At 46.6% G+C, this 12875-nt stretch overlaps 1 long non-coding RNA gene across 2 annotated transcripts; it reads right to left on the bottom strand.

Moving 5' to 3' along the window:
* Positions 1–5207: 5207 nt before the first annotated feature.
* LOC116101484 lies at positions 5208–11091 on the bottom strand. Of its 2 annotated transcripts, XR_004122843.1 has the most exons (3): positions 10584–11091; positions 9364–9666; positions 5208–5683 (listed from the first exon to the last, which is right to left on the bottom strand). It is a non-coding gene; the product is annotated as an uncharacterized LOC116101484 (long non-coding RNA). The 2 variants fall into 2 exon arrangements; XR_004122842.1 differs by lacking the exon at positions 5208–5683 and having other exon boundaries at positions 9273–9666.
* Between the last annotated feature and the right edge of the window lie 1784 nt (positions 11092–12875).

Here is a 12875-nt window from a genome sequence, read left to right as displayed (position 1 = left end):
TCATGTAAGCTGGGGAGGACTATTAACTGAGCAATCCTATCTCCCGGGGAGATGGAGAAGACACCCTGCGGGCCAAAACAGAGAACCTGTAGTTTCCCAGTGTAATCTGCAAGTCTTTCAAGTTGCACAATGGCAAAATTGGCACCAGGCCCACACCTGTTGACTGACTCAGCAAGCTCCCTGATAGGGGTGCACTCCACTGGAGCACAGACATGGCCACCACCAGCATCCTCAAACACTGGAAAGGCACGCAAGAGTTTACTCCTGTCTCCTCCAGACAAAAAGGAATCTGAGCAGCATCCATCAGTGTACAGCAGGGGTGCACCTGGAAGAGCAGGCGGGACAGCATAAAGCGTTCTGCGGCTCTGATCTCCCTTTCGCTTTCGATTCTGGAGAGGCAGCGAATGCTCATTTGAATGATACCTCTCTTCCTTATAGCAAGCCGCTTCTCTCTCCAAGTCTTCCTCCTCGGAGGAGCTCAATTCCTCAGAGCTATCAGGCTCGAAGAGCTTCCGTCTCGAAGCTCCATCTCTTTCTCTACTTTTCACTCCCAGGGTGTCCTTTCCCTTATCTCTCGCTTCCGCAGGTCGAGCGGAAGGGCCTGTACTCTTGGGTATATCCTTTTTTCTCTTTCTCTCCCTTTTCTCCTGGCTAGCCTCCATTCTCTCATCTTTTCTCTCCCTTTTATTCTGGCTAGCTTCTACTCTCCCCTCTGTTTCTGACATGCTATCTTGTATCAAATGCCAAATGGACATCGTAACAAGTGCCATTAGCACAATTACCACGGCTTTGGCCGCGCTCTCTAACCCTGAGAAAGGGTCGGAGGAATTAAAATCAAGCAGCATGCCTCTCAGAGCCTACCCTGTCCTGCAGTTCTGAAACCTACCAGTTGTTGTAAGGTTCTCCCGGCATCCTGGGTTTCAGCACCAGCTGTAGCCCGCGCAGTCCTCTCGCCAGCAAGAAGACACGCGGACACCAGGTTCCTTCTGCAGCAACATTTATTGTCTCCTCTGTAGGGAAAAAAGGGGGTCGAGCCAATAATCCGCACTGCTTATATACACCACAGTGTGGCGTGTCTGCCCACAGTGCGGCGTGTCTGCCCATGATTGGCTGTTCGCTCATTACCCTATGTAATGCCCCAGAATGGGCCGTGACTTTTCACTCTATGCACATGCGCAAACAGTTGTTTACTAGGAGTTGACAGCGGAAGTAGGCGCCATTTTGCCATGGCGAATGTCTCTCCAGCTTCACCGCTCCCCACACAAGCATGCTACAGTGTCCCGGGTGGAGGGGGTTGCCAACATAGGCCAACCCTGGCACTGGGGTTGCAGCTGGTTATGAACCATCTGATGAAGATGCTGGAAACCAAACTCCTATCTTAGAACAGCAGCAAGTTCATTTTTTTTTCCCAAGACAGGTCTCACTCTATCGCCCTAGCTATCTGTCACTCCGTAGACAGACCAGACTGCCCTTGAATTTAAAGAGATCCTCTTCGCCTTCCAAGTGCCGCAGGGCTCAGCTCCAGCAAGTGCTGCTAATGGCGAGTAACTCTCTCGAGCCTCTTCTTCTTTTAACTTTTTTTCTTTTTTCGAGATAGTGTCTCTGTCCTAGTTAGGATTTCTATCACTGTGATGAAACACCGTGATAAACCAAAAAGCAAGTTGGAAAGGAAAGGGTTTATTTGGCTTTTACTCCCATATCACCATTCATCATTGAAAGAAGTCAGGACAGGAGCTCAAACGGGGCAGAAAACCTGGACACAGCAGCTGATGCAGAAGTCATGGAGGGGTGCTGCTTACAGGCTTGCTCCCATGGCTTGCTCAGCCTGCTTTCTTATAGAAACCAGGATTACCCGGCTGGGGATGGCAGCACCCACGGTGGGCTGGGTCCTCTCACTTCAATCACAAATTAAGAAAATGCCGATTATGGTTTCCTCCTTCTAGATAACTCTAGCTTGTGTCAAATTGACATAAAACCAGCCAGCACAATCTTGCATAAACTAGGATGGCCTCAAACTCTTTTCTTTGTAGCCAACTATGGTCTTGGACTTCGAATCCTCCTGCCCCTGTCTCCCAAACATTGTGATTATAGGCATGTGTCACCACCATGCTTGGTTCATGTCCTGCTGGAGGGTCAGACGAAGAAACCGGGATTGCTAAGCACACAGGCCTATTTTCTTCATGAAGGAAATGAACAATGTCTGGGTACCTGGAACGCCAAGTGAAAATGGTCAAACACCCGTGATTCTGTGCGATTTTATTAGGAACCAGCCTCCACCTGAATTTCTCCCAAATCCAGAGAATTGTTTAAGCCTGATCTTGGGCTCTGTCTCTCACCAAAACAGAATTCATCCCAATAAAGAGGCCCCACGTATGCACGTTCATCTTCCAGCAAAATTATGCTTATCACAGATCCTTTCTCTGGAAAGGATCCAGGCTCTGAGCTCTGTTTATCAGCCAATAGAATTCATTCTTATTGCAAAGGTCACAGGTGCTTTGCTCCTTTGCTAGGGAGTCTCTATGTGGCTACCCCCAAACCTTGGTTGTGATAATTATCAAGTGGAAAAGGTATGGTGTGTCGATGTGTAAGAAGAAACAGCTACGGCTTCGGACTCTCTAGAAGTTTTGATCCAGTCTGACTGACCAAGTCCAGCTGTAGCAAGTTTTCATTCTCACCTCTTCGTGGTTTGTTCTCTGCTGGTGGTGATCCCTGGAGGGACCCCACAACAAAACCAGGGCCTCATGTCTGCTGACGAGTACTCTACCCGCCCAGCTACATCCAAGGCCTGGAAGCTTTCTTGGAGCTAGAGACTATGTGCTCCAATATAAAAGCAAGCACAGATTCTTTGTGGTAAGAACTGCCCGGCAAGTGAAAGAAAAGGAGGCAGAGGAGAGCTTTTGGAGCTAAAGCAATGGCTCAGCAGTCAAGAGCATTTGCTGCTCGTGCAAGGATCCAGGTTCAATTCCCAGCACCCATGATGGCAGGACTCAAACAGGGAATCTGACACCCTCTTCTGATCTACACAGCCACACACACATGCATATAGGCCAAACACCTGCGAAGTAAAACTAAATCCTCTTCTGTTCCTCCTCCTTTTTTAAATAAGCCTTAGGACAGACTTAGCTGACTCCAGGGTGGAAGTACCATTCAGGCTGTAAAACTCAGCGTGTGGACAGTACCGCCTGCCGAACACAAACAAAGGCCCAATCCATCAAAGTCCATAGTTACAGGAAAGTCTCTAAAATCGCTAACCTTGCTTTGTGGTTTCTGTAGTTCTGCTTCCGCTAACGGCTCTTGTTAACTGAAGTGTGTCCAATCAGGGTTAGTAAGTACACAGACATTTGGCTGGCCTGCCCTCAGGGACCTAGCAATTGCTTAAGACATGACCTGTGTGTACTGCATAGAAAAGGACCTGCGTGCCACTCAGCAGCTGTCTGTCCTCCCTGACCCTTCCTGCTGTCCCCATGGACCTGAACTCCTCTCTTTGCCCTCATGGCTCTGCTCCTATCTGTCTGTTTGTCTACATGTCCACTTGCCTGCCTCTATCCCTTTCCAACTCCTTACTTCTCTCCTTTCCCTATCCCAATTACCCCAATTTTACACCCGCTCTGTTGCATGGCATAATTTCTCAGCGGCACGTCTTGGCATGGGCCCACTAAGGATACGCCCTGCCAGGCATACTATATTTCAAAACAATAGTGACACGGTTTTATGCTTAAAAGCTCACTTTGAGGAAGGGTCCGTGCTACACCGGGACCCCAAACCCTCAGAGGAGTTACCCACAGCCTACCAAAGGCTTTCTGTTGGCTTAAACCCATGTTCAAGAAGTCTTTTCTGGTGAATGCCCCACAACAAAAGTTGTATGAAAGATTCTTTTGAATCCTCTGTCTGTAATTTCTGAACACTATAAAGAGCTCAGCTGTGTTCTCTTAAACTCTACTTCTTTCTCATAAACAGTAGAAGCCCAAGACTTGTAGTAGGTATCTGAAGGGAGGGAAGCGACTGGGCCATGTAGACATTGTTTTCCCTACGATAACATCACCATCATTTAGCATGCACAAGAGAGTTTCAATAAAACTAGCAACACATGAGTTGCACTGTAATTGTGCGATCTTCTCTCTCCCTCTGTGATATGCACACAGCATGCAATATGGATCATGCTGGACAAATGAGTGCTTCCCTCCCTCGGCAGGAGAAGACAGAGCAGGAGAGTTTCAGACTCTACCTTAGTCTTCAGAATGGCAATGTAAAACTTACTCTATGCTCATGGTGCTGTGCCCGCGATTCTCCTTGAAGCTCCCCCTCCATTGTCTTCAAAGCACTCTTATTCACAAGCCAATACATCCCTCTCTTCCTTCTCTTTGATTCTGTCTCAAGTAAATCCAAAGAAGCCCAGCTTGGTGGCACCCATCTGTAATGACTACATTCTGGGGGTAGAAGCAGGAGGATATCTGTGAGTTCCAGGCCAGACTGGTTGACATAGGAAGTTCAAGTAGGTATCTTGCAGTGTAGAGCTTCTTTTGGTCTCTTCACGAATGAATGAATGAAAGAAAGAAAGAAAGAAAGAAAGAAAGAAAGAAAGAAAGAAAGAAAGAAAGCAAAAGCTGCCGCCAGGTCCCAGAGACCCAAGCAGATGCCATAAGGATATATACGTGAGCAAAGCTAGCTATGAATAGAGATGTTGAATGATAAAGATGGCACTGTTTGTGAGGTGAATGGAGCCATCACAGGCACCTTCTAGACAAACAGGCCAAAACAAAATGTTCTAAAGTGAAAAGCTACGTCTCATACAAAGAGTGATGTCTTCATCTACTCGCCTGCACACTCAAAGAGATTTCTTTTGTTTAAAGACTGAGATATCAGTAACAGAACTTAGGGACAAGAACTGTTGGTTAGGCGAGACAGACTTTCCACATAGTCGATGAGAGAGTTATTGGATATCCTGAATTTTGTACAGGGAGTATTACATATTAATATTATAAAATAAATACATTGAACAATAAATCTCTGACAGACAATACATGATACCTTTAGAAAGATGTAACTATGCCAAATGTGGTAGCATACAACTTTAATATCGGCTTTTGGGAAGTAGAGGCGGGCTGACAGTTAGAGGCCAGCCTGGTCTACAGAGTGAGTTCCAGGGCAGCCAGAGTTAGAGAGGAGAGAGAGAGGAGAGAAAGAGAGAGAGAGAGAGAGAGAGAGAGAGAGAGAGAGAGAGAGAGAGAGAGAGAGAGAGAGAGAGAGAGAGAGAGAGAGAGAGAGAGCATTTCTCCAGCAGTAGATCACAGATCACAAACGGGGGAGCCTGGCCCGGCCTGCCTGGGACTGGCAGAAAGAGGAAGATCCGGGGCTGAGCAGTTCTCACTGATGGATGCTCCCCAGCTTGGCTGTAGTTCAGAATTATCTGGGTAGTTCATTAGGCTAGCATCTTCCAAGGACCGTGCCAATATCTGAGTTTTGAACAAACGTCCTGGGGGTTGTAGTAAACCAGGGACAAACGTCCTGGGGGTTGTAGTGAACCAGGGACAAGCGTCCTGGGGGTTCTAGAGAATCAGGGACAAACGTCCTGGGGGTTCTAGTGAACTAGGAACTACTCTTTTAAGAAACGTGAAGAGCTTGCCCAGGGTATCCTTCCAGAGTGAGGTTGATGACTAAGTTTTAAGAATCATGTGAGCTTTTCCTGAAAAAGAAGAAGAAAAAGGGCCTCAGATCAGTGACAGTCAAGTCAAACAGAACAGGCCCCTCCCCGGACACACCAGGGGTCAAACAGGATGTGTCTCAGATGGAGTCTGCTAATGCAAACAAGATCTGGGGAGAAAGAGCAATTTTTCCTTTTCATTTTGAACCTCAGTCAGCCGAGTTCCGGAAACAGTCTTGATTAGAGCATAATTGATTTGGGCCCAGAAAGCAGAGCAGCCGGGCCCACACCCCGCCTTACTGCTCTGAGCAAGCTGTGTGGCATCATCCGACTCTTCAGGCCTTAAAAACAGAGCGACATTACATTATACGTGCTAACGGAGTGCAACCTAAGGGAGGTTGTGTAGTGACGATCGGATCCTGCCAACTGCACAGCAGAAGGATGGCCGGACATTTCTACCCAGCCCCCAACGTGAACAAACGCCGGCCAGGCTTCTTGTTGTTGTTATATAAACACTGCCTTTGGTCACACAGGATCTGGGGTCTTTTGCAGGTCAGAAAATGATGATTATGTATTACTCTCAAAGCTGAATCACTTATTCTAGCTTAAACAAGGATTTCTAAACACTTTGCACACACCATAGAGTGACTTTAATTCTAATTTATCGGGGATTGAGAAGACAAACCAAATAAACAAGAAAACCCCAGTCTTCCCAGAAAGCAGAGAGGAAATGAGTGAAGTCAGTGAGGCCTGGCAGCAGAGAGGCTTCTGGGACAGCATGCTGGACGCTTCACTACTGTTGCATCGGCTGAGTTGATGCAGCGCTGACTCGCAGCAAGGAGGTCATCAGCCAACCATGACCAACTGCTTTGCTGGAGCAGCTTTTAGAGTCATACCATCAGCTCTTCTCCTGAACCTAATGTTTGCTGAGCTCAGTTCTCACAATCCAGTTATCCAGAGCAGTGAGAGAACCATACCAGTTGTATTACCCACATCTATCACTGTGAGTTTACAGGAACACATTAATATCTTGTCATGAAATACTCAACTGTGGAAGAAGTTATTGCTTGGCTCCAACTGGTTTTGTTTTGAATGTTTTCTGTCTCAGTGTTCTTTGCAGACCTGGAACTAGTATCTCGCATGTCTTAAAAAGTAATTATGGGGTTGGTGAGATGGCTCAGTGGGTAGCAATGGTGTTGCTGGAGAAGGCTGGTGTTTAATTCTTGTGTGCTAGATTTGTGGCAACCTGACCCAAGCTAGAGCCATTTTGGAAGAATCTCAGTTGAGAAAATGTCCTGTGAACAAGCTCTGAGACAGGAGAGAGAGGCTCTCACAATGTAGTCTTGCCTAGATTAGAACTCACTATGTAGACCTAGCTGCATGGAACTCACAGGCTCCACATGCCCATGCCTCCCAATAGCTGGGATTAAAGGCATGTGCCACCATGCCTGGTTCATGATTCAATTTCTTGATTGCCATTGATGTGGACACGAGTCTGCCCCACAGTGGGTCGTGACACCTCTATATAGGTGGTTCTGGATGGTAAAAGAAACCAGGTTGAGCAAGCCATGAAGGACATACCAATAAGCAGCACTCTGTCAGGGCTTGATCCTCAGATCCCGCCTCCAGGTTCCTGCCCTGCGGGACTTCTAGCTCTGGCTTTCCTGGAAGATGGACTGTGATGTGGAGGCATGCGAGAAACTCTTTCTTCTCTGAGTTCTTAAGGTCATGGTGTTTTATCACAGCAATAGAAAACCCAAACCAGAAATTGGTACCAGAAGGTGGAGTATTGCTGTGACAGACCTAAGTATGTTTGGGGAGGACTGTAGCATGTTTAGGGAGGACTATGGCATGTTTGGGGAGGATGATCGAAGAACTTTGGACTTCGAAAGCTATTAAGTTTTCAGAGCTTAATGGAGTAAGAAAGTATTGCCAGGCGGTGGTGGCACACACCTTTAATCCCAGCACTTGGGAGGCAGAGGCAGGCGGATTTCTGAGTTTGAGGCCAGCCTGGTCTACAGAGTGAGTTCCAGGACAGCCAGGGCTACACAGAGAAACCCTGTCTCGAAAAAAAAAAACCAAAAAAACAAAAACCAAAAAACAACAACAACAAAAGGAAAGAATTTAACTTGTTTTATTTTATTTATTTATTTTTACAAGAACCTACAGATGAGTCCTGGGGTATTTTAGAGAGACTTTGGATTTTGTTTCTGTTTTAGATTTTTTGAGACACTGTCTACAATATAGTCTTTGCTGGCCTGAAGTTTGCTGTGTAGACCTGGCTATCCTCAAACTGTTAGAGATCTACCTCCCTCTGCCTCCTCACCAGCATAGCTCGCAGTACTTTGGGATTTTAGCCACATATTTCTAACATATTGGTGAAGCATAGTTCACCGGGAATGGGCACCGTGCAGAACTACTAATCATCTGAACACCACGCTTGCTAGTGTGACTATTAGTTTTATCTATGTAGATTCCATTCTAGGAGCCGAGATGTGGATCAGAGCAATTAGGCATATCTGCTGCTCTCCTAGAGGACTTCAGCCTGGATCCTAGCACACACATCAGGTGGCTCAGAAGTGCCTATAGCTCTACTTCCAGAGGATCTGACACATAGCCCCCCACACACATACACTTGATTAAAAATAGAATAAATCTTAAAAAAAAAATAGAGTAGAGAGAATAATGCTCTTTAAGCTAGATATTTATGCACGTATGGGCCAACCCTAGCTCCCAGTTCATCACCACTCTTTCCCTCTGTAAGCATCCAATCCATAGCTCTAACATAAAAAGCATAAACACCGACTACTATCATACATACAATTAAAATGACTTTTTCAGTGTAAACCTGCTTGCAGCCATTTGTGACTTTTCATCTTACAGAAAGTTCTGATGGCAAAACGTCACGTTCTCTGTACTGTTACAAGAGCTGTGTGCCCCTCTTCCCTCCTGAGCTCCCTTCAAAGGGGGCGGGGGGAGGCTCAGAATCAGATTCACACAAGTTCTTTCAAGTACTTGGGGCTGAACTCATGTGTCAAAACCTCCCTGGCTTTGGAGTTGGGGTTGGCTTCTCCATCACTGTTGACTTTGGTCTGGATGTTTACCCATTCATTTTTCAGACCTCCAGTCGATTGTTTATCTTGGCCATCCTTCTCCAGCCTGGGACTTCCCACACCCTGCCATCTGGCACCTTCTCTGGTTTCATTCCCACAGTCCTAGCTCGGAACAGAAACCTCAGCGGAAACTCAGATGTAGCAAAAAGCCCCCAAGGACTGTCCCCCTGGTCCAGTGCCCTGTCCTTCAGGGGGAGAGAAGGAAGTGGGAGGAACTTTTGGAGAGGATCCTCAAGGTTTTAATACCAAAATTTTATTCGATGATTAGACTGGTTCTCGGTATCTCAGTGCCCTGGTAAATGTATCTCATGGTGAGTTTGAAAATAGTACGCCATCGCAGACAGCATATGCTAAAATATACCAAGTATCTTCTTTTTGTTCTTTCTTTTTGTATTTCAATTCAATCGCTGAAATTTCAGCTTGTACCTTTAGACCTGAAATTGCTTTAGTCAAGATAACAACAACAACAACAACATAAGCAAAAACCAACCAATCAGCCCAGCACCCCAAAACCAAGCTATGAGAACTGAACGTTTTATTTGAATTCTGTTGATGAAGATTTTGAGTTAATCCCATGTAGACGGAAGCAGCAAATCACACCCTGCTCACCGTATCTGGAGAATGCACTCTGCTTTCTTCTGTGCTAGCAGTCTCCTGTGTGCTTGAATGTCAAATGTCCCCCACAGGCTCATGTTGGAACCGCTGGTCCCCAGCTGGTGACACTCTTTTGGAAGCTTGTGTAGCCTTTAGGAAGCAGAACTCCTCTGGAGAAAGCAGGTCACCATGGAAGGCAGGAAGGTTTTATGGCCTGGCTCTGGTTCCTGTCTACTCTCTGCTTGCTGACTCTGGAGATGGTATCACCAACTGCCTCGAATCTGCTGCCACGATTTCCCTGCTACGAAGGACTGTACCCTGCAAAGAGTAAGACAAAATTAACGTTTCCCTCCTGGCATTGCCTCTTATCTGGTCATAGCAACCAGAAAAACTACTAAGACATTCCCTGACTGCTGAGCTCATCAACCTTTGCCGGCTAGACTACTCAAGCCAAAGAGGCTGTCTCAGTTCCCACAAGAGCATCATCCTCTGCACTGCCACCACCACGATTGCTACCATTGCCTGAGGACTTAATGAGTGCTGAACACTATGACAGGCCCAGAATACAACCTCACATTTAATCTTTAACCATAATTCCAGGAGGAAAGAGCTATTATCATCATCATTTTACAAATTAGGAGAGATCATATAAAACCCAAGGTCTGGGCTGGAGAGATGGCTCAGTGGTGGCTAAAAGAATATGCCATCTTCCAGAGGGTCTGGGTTCAATTGCTAATACCCATATCAGATGTCTCCCAATTGTCTGTAACTCCAGTTCCATGGGAATCCAATGTCTCTGCTTACACTCATGGGTACACAGCTACAAACAGACACCAAAGCCCAAACCAACCAACCGAACAACCCTCCCCTGCCCCCAATCAAAAAGCCAACCAAACAAAAATCCCAGGTCAGAGGGATAGTCAGTGACTTTGCTGGGCCATATGTTTCAAAGTGTCTCACTCTGACCTTAAACTGTATTACCTGCCACCCACAACAGGTGGCTCAAAAACACCTGTAATTATAGTTCCAGGGACCCAGCATCCTCCTCTGGCTTCCATGGCCACCTGCAAACATGTAACATATACTACACCCTCTTCTGGCCTCCCTGGGCACCTGCATACTTCTAATATATACTTACACAGAGAAACACACATACACACAAAAAATAAAATAAATCTTAAAAACCAGTCTTGTCCTGTCTTGCTTTGCCAACAGCATGTTCACGTTCATGATACCTTTGCTTGATTGAACTTTGGCCTAATTGGTGTGAAGTGTTTATTATGGTCGCTGCTTTGGGAATCTCAGCCATTATTGCCATTGCCATGGTCAGTTTTCATTTATGGTATCGTCCGGAACAGACTTCACCTGTATGCTGGGTATATCAGGTGCAGAGGCCTGGGTGGGGCCTTCCTGCCGCAGATTTATCAAATTAACATGAGATGCAACTCTTGCGACACAGGCCTCAGTTTTTTTTTTTGTTGACAGGTCACCCGGTGCTCTATCCACAGCCTTAGACTAGAGACTTAGCAACCGGGAGAGATGAGCTTAGCGCCATGGTCCAACTGCAGCTAAGTCCCCTGTGAAGGCTTAGGGTGGCCATTATCAGCACAGCAGCAGTTCTGAGCAGGGAGGGCCCAGGAAACTGGGCAACCGGAGTCTCAAAGAGGCTAGGAGACAGCTCTTACGCAGATGTACAAGGATGGTGGTCCTTTCAAAGTTGTCTCCACAACTGCAAGACTGATGGGGAGCAGCGACAGAAGTCAATGACGTCATTATCCTTAGAATGGAAGCAATGTCACAAGACAGAGGGAGGCATGAAGCCTCTTCAAGTCTGCGCGGAAGGGTAGGAAACCTGTGTTATCTCTTCATAGCATCGACCCACATTGGCTTAGGCAGCCTAATTCCTGAAAGGGTTCTATACTCTGTCTCCAGGCAGAAGAAAAAGAGCAACTCTAACTTCCAGAGAAGTGGATAAGCTATGTTGATAAGGTGTGCGGAGAAATAAGAAATGTTCGAGTTTTTGTTGTAGGAAAGAAAACAAGGCCCAGCCTCAAGAGAGGCTGCCCGGGCGCGAGGGGCTGCCTCAGGACGAGGGACGAGGGTGCGGCTTTCCCACTGCCACCACCATGACACCAGCACCGGCGCGGAGCAGAGCATCGTTCCTTGCCTCTGCGTTTTAAGCACTGAGCATACCTGCCGTATCTTTCTTTATTTACAATATCTCCTTTCCCAGGTTCCCCACCAAAAAAGAAAAAAAAGAAAAAAAGAAAAGAAAAGAAAAAAAAAAAAGAACTAAAACAAACCCCTGTTCCCTTTCCCCTCCCCCTGCTCACCACTCCACCCCCTCCTGCTTCCTGGCCCTGGCATTCCCCTACACTGGGGCATAGGACCTTCACAGGACCAAGGGCCTCTCCTCCCACTGATGAGCAACTAGGCCATCCTCTGCTATACGCACGCTGCCGGAGCCATGAGTCCCACCATGTGTACTCCTTGGTTGGTGTTTTAGTCCCTGGGAGCTCTGAGTGTACTAGTTAGTTCATATTGTTGTTTGTCCTAAGGGGCTGCAAATCCTTCAGCTCCTTGGGTCCTTTCTCTAACTCCTTCATTGGGGACCCTGTACTCAGTCCAATGGATGGTTGTGAGCCTCTACTTCTGTATTAGTTGGGAACTGTCAGAGCCTCTCAGGAGACAGCTATATCAGGTTCCTGTCAGCAAGCACTTGCTGGCATCCACAATAGTGTCTAGATTTGATGATTGAATATGGGAAGGATTCCCAGATGGAGCAGTCTCTGAATTGTCCTTCCTTTAGTCTCTGCTCCATAGCTAGTCTCTACAACTCGTTCCATGGGTATTTTGTTCCCCCTTTTAAGAAGGAATGAAGCATCCACACTTTGGTCTTCCTTCTTCTTGAGTTTCTTATGGTTTGTGGTTTGTAGTTTGTGTATTCCGATCTTCTGGGCTAATAACTACTTATCAGAGAGTGCATACCATGTGTGTTCTTTTGTGATTGGGTTACCTCACTCAGGATGATATTCTCCAGATCCACCCATTTCCCCAAGAATTTCATAAATTCATTGCTTTTAATAGCTGAGTAGTACTCCATTGTGCAGATGTACCACATTTTCTGTATCCATTCCTCTGTTGAGGGACATCTGGGTTGTTTCCAGTTTCTGGCTATTATAAATAAGACTGCTATGAACATAGTAGAGCATGTGTTCTTATTACATGTTGGAGCATCTTCTGGGTATATGCCCAGGAGTGTTATAGCTGGGTCCTCTGGTAGTACTATGTCAATGTCCAATGTCCCGAGGAAGCGCCAAACTGATTTCCAGAGTGATTGTACCAGCTTACAGTCCCACCAGCAACCTCGCCAGCATCTGCTGTCACCTGAGTTTTCTTAATTCTCACCGTGTTCGTGGTTTGCACAGCGATTCTAATCATCCAAGAGAAAACAGCGTCTCCCCTGTTCACTTAAAACAGGTTACCCAGCTGCCAGCTGGAGGCTGGGATTCAGATCCAGGTCTTGG

This window comes from Mastomys coucha, unplaced genomic scaffold (assembly GCF_008632895.1).
Source record: "Mastomys coucha isolate ucsf_1 unplaced genomic scaffold, UCSF_Mcou_1 pScaffold21, whole genome shotgun sequence".
NCBI lineage: Eukaryota > Metazoa > Chordata > Mammalia > Rodentia > Muridae > Mastomys > Mastomys coucha.
The sequence above is the reverse complement of the archived record's forward strand: the minus strand, read 5'-3'. Positions and strand labels throughout refer to the sequence as shown.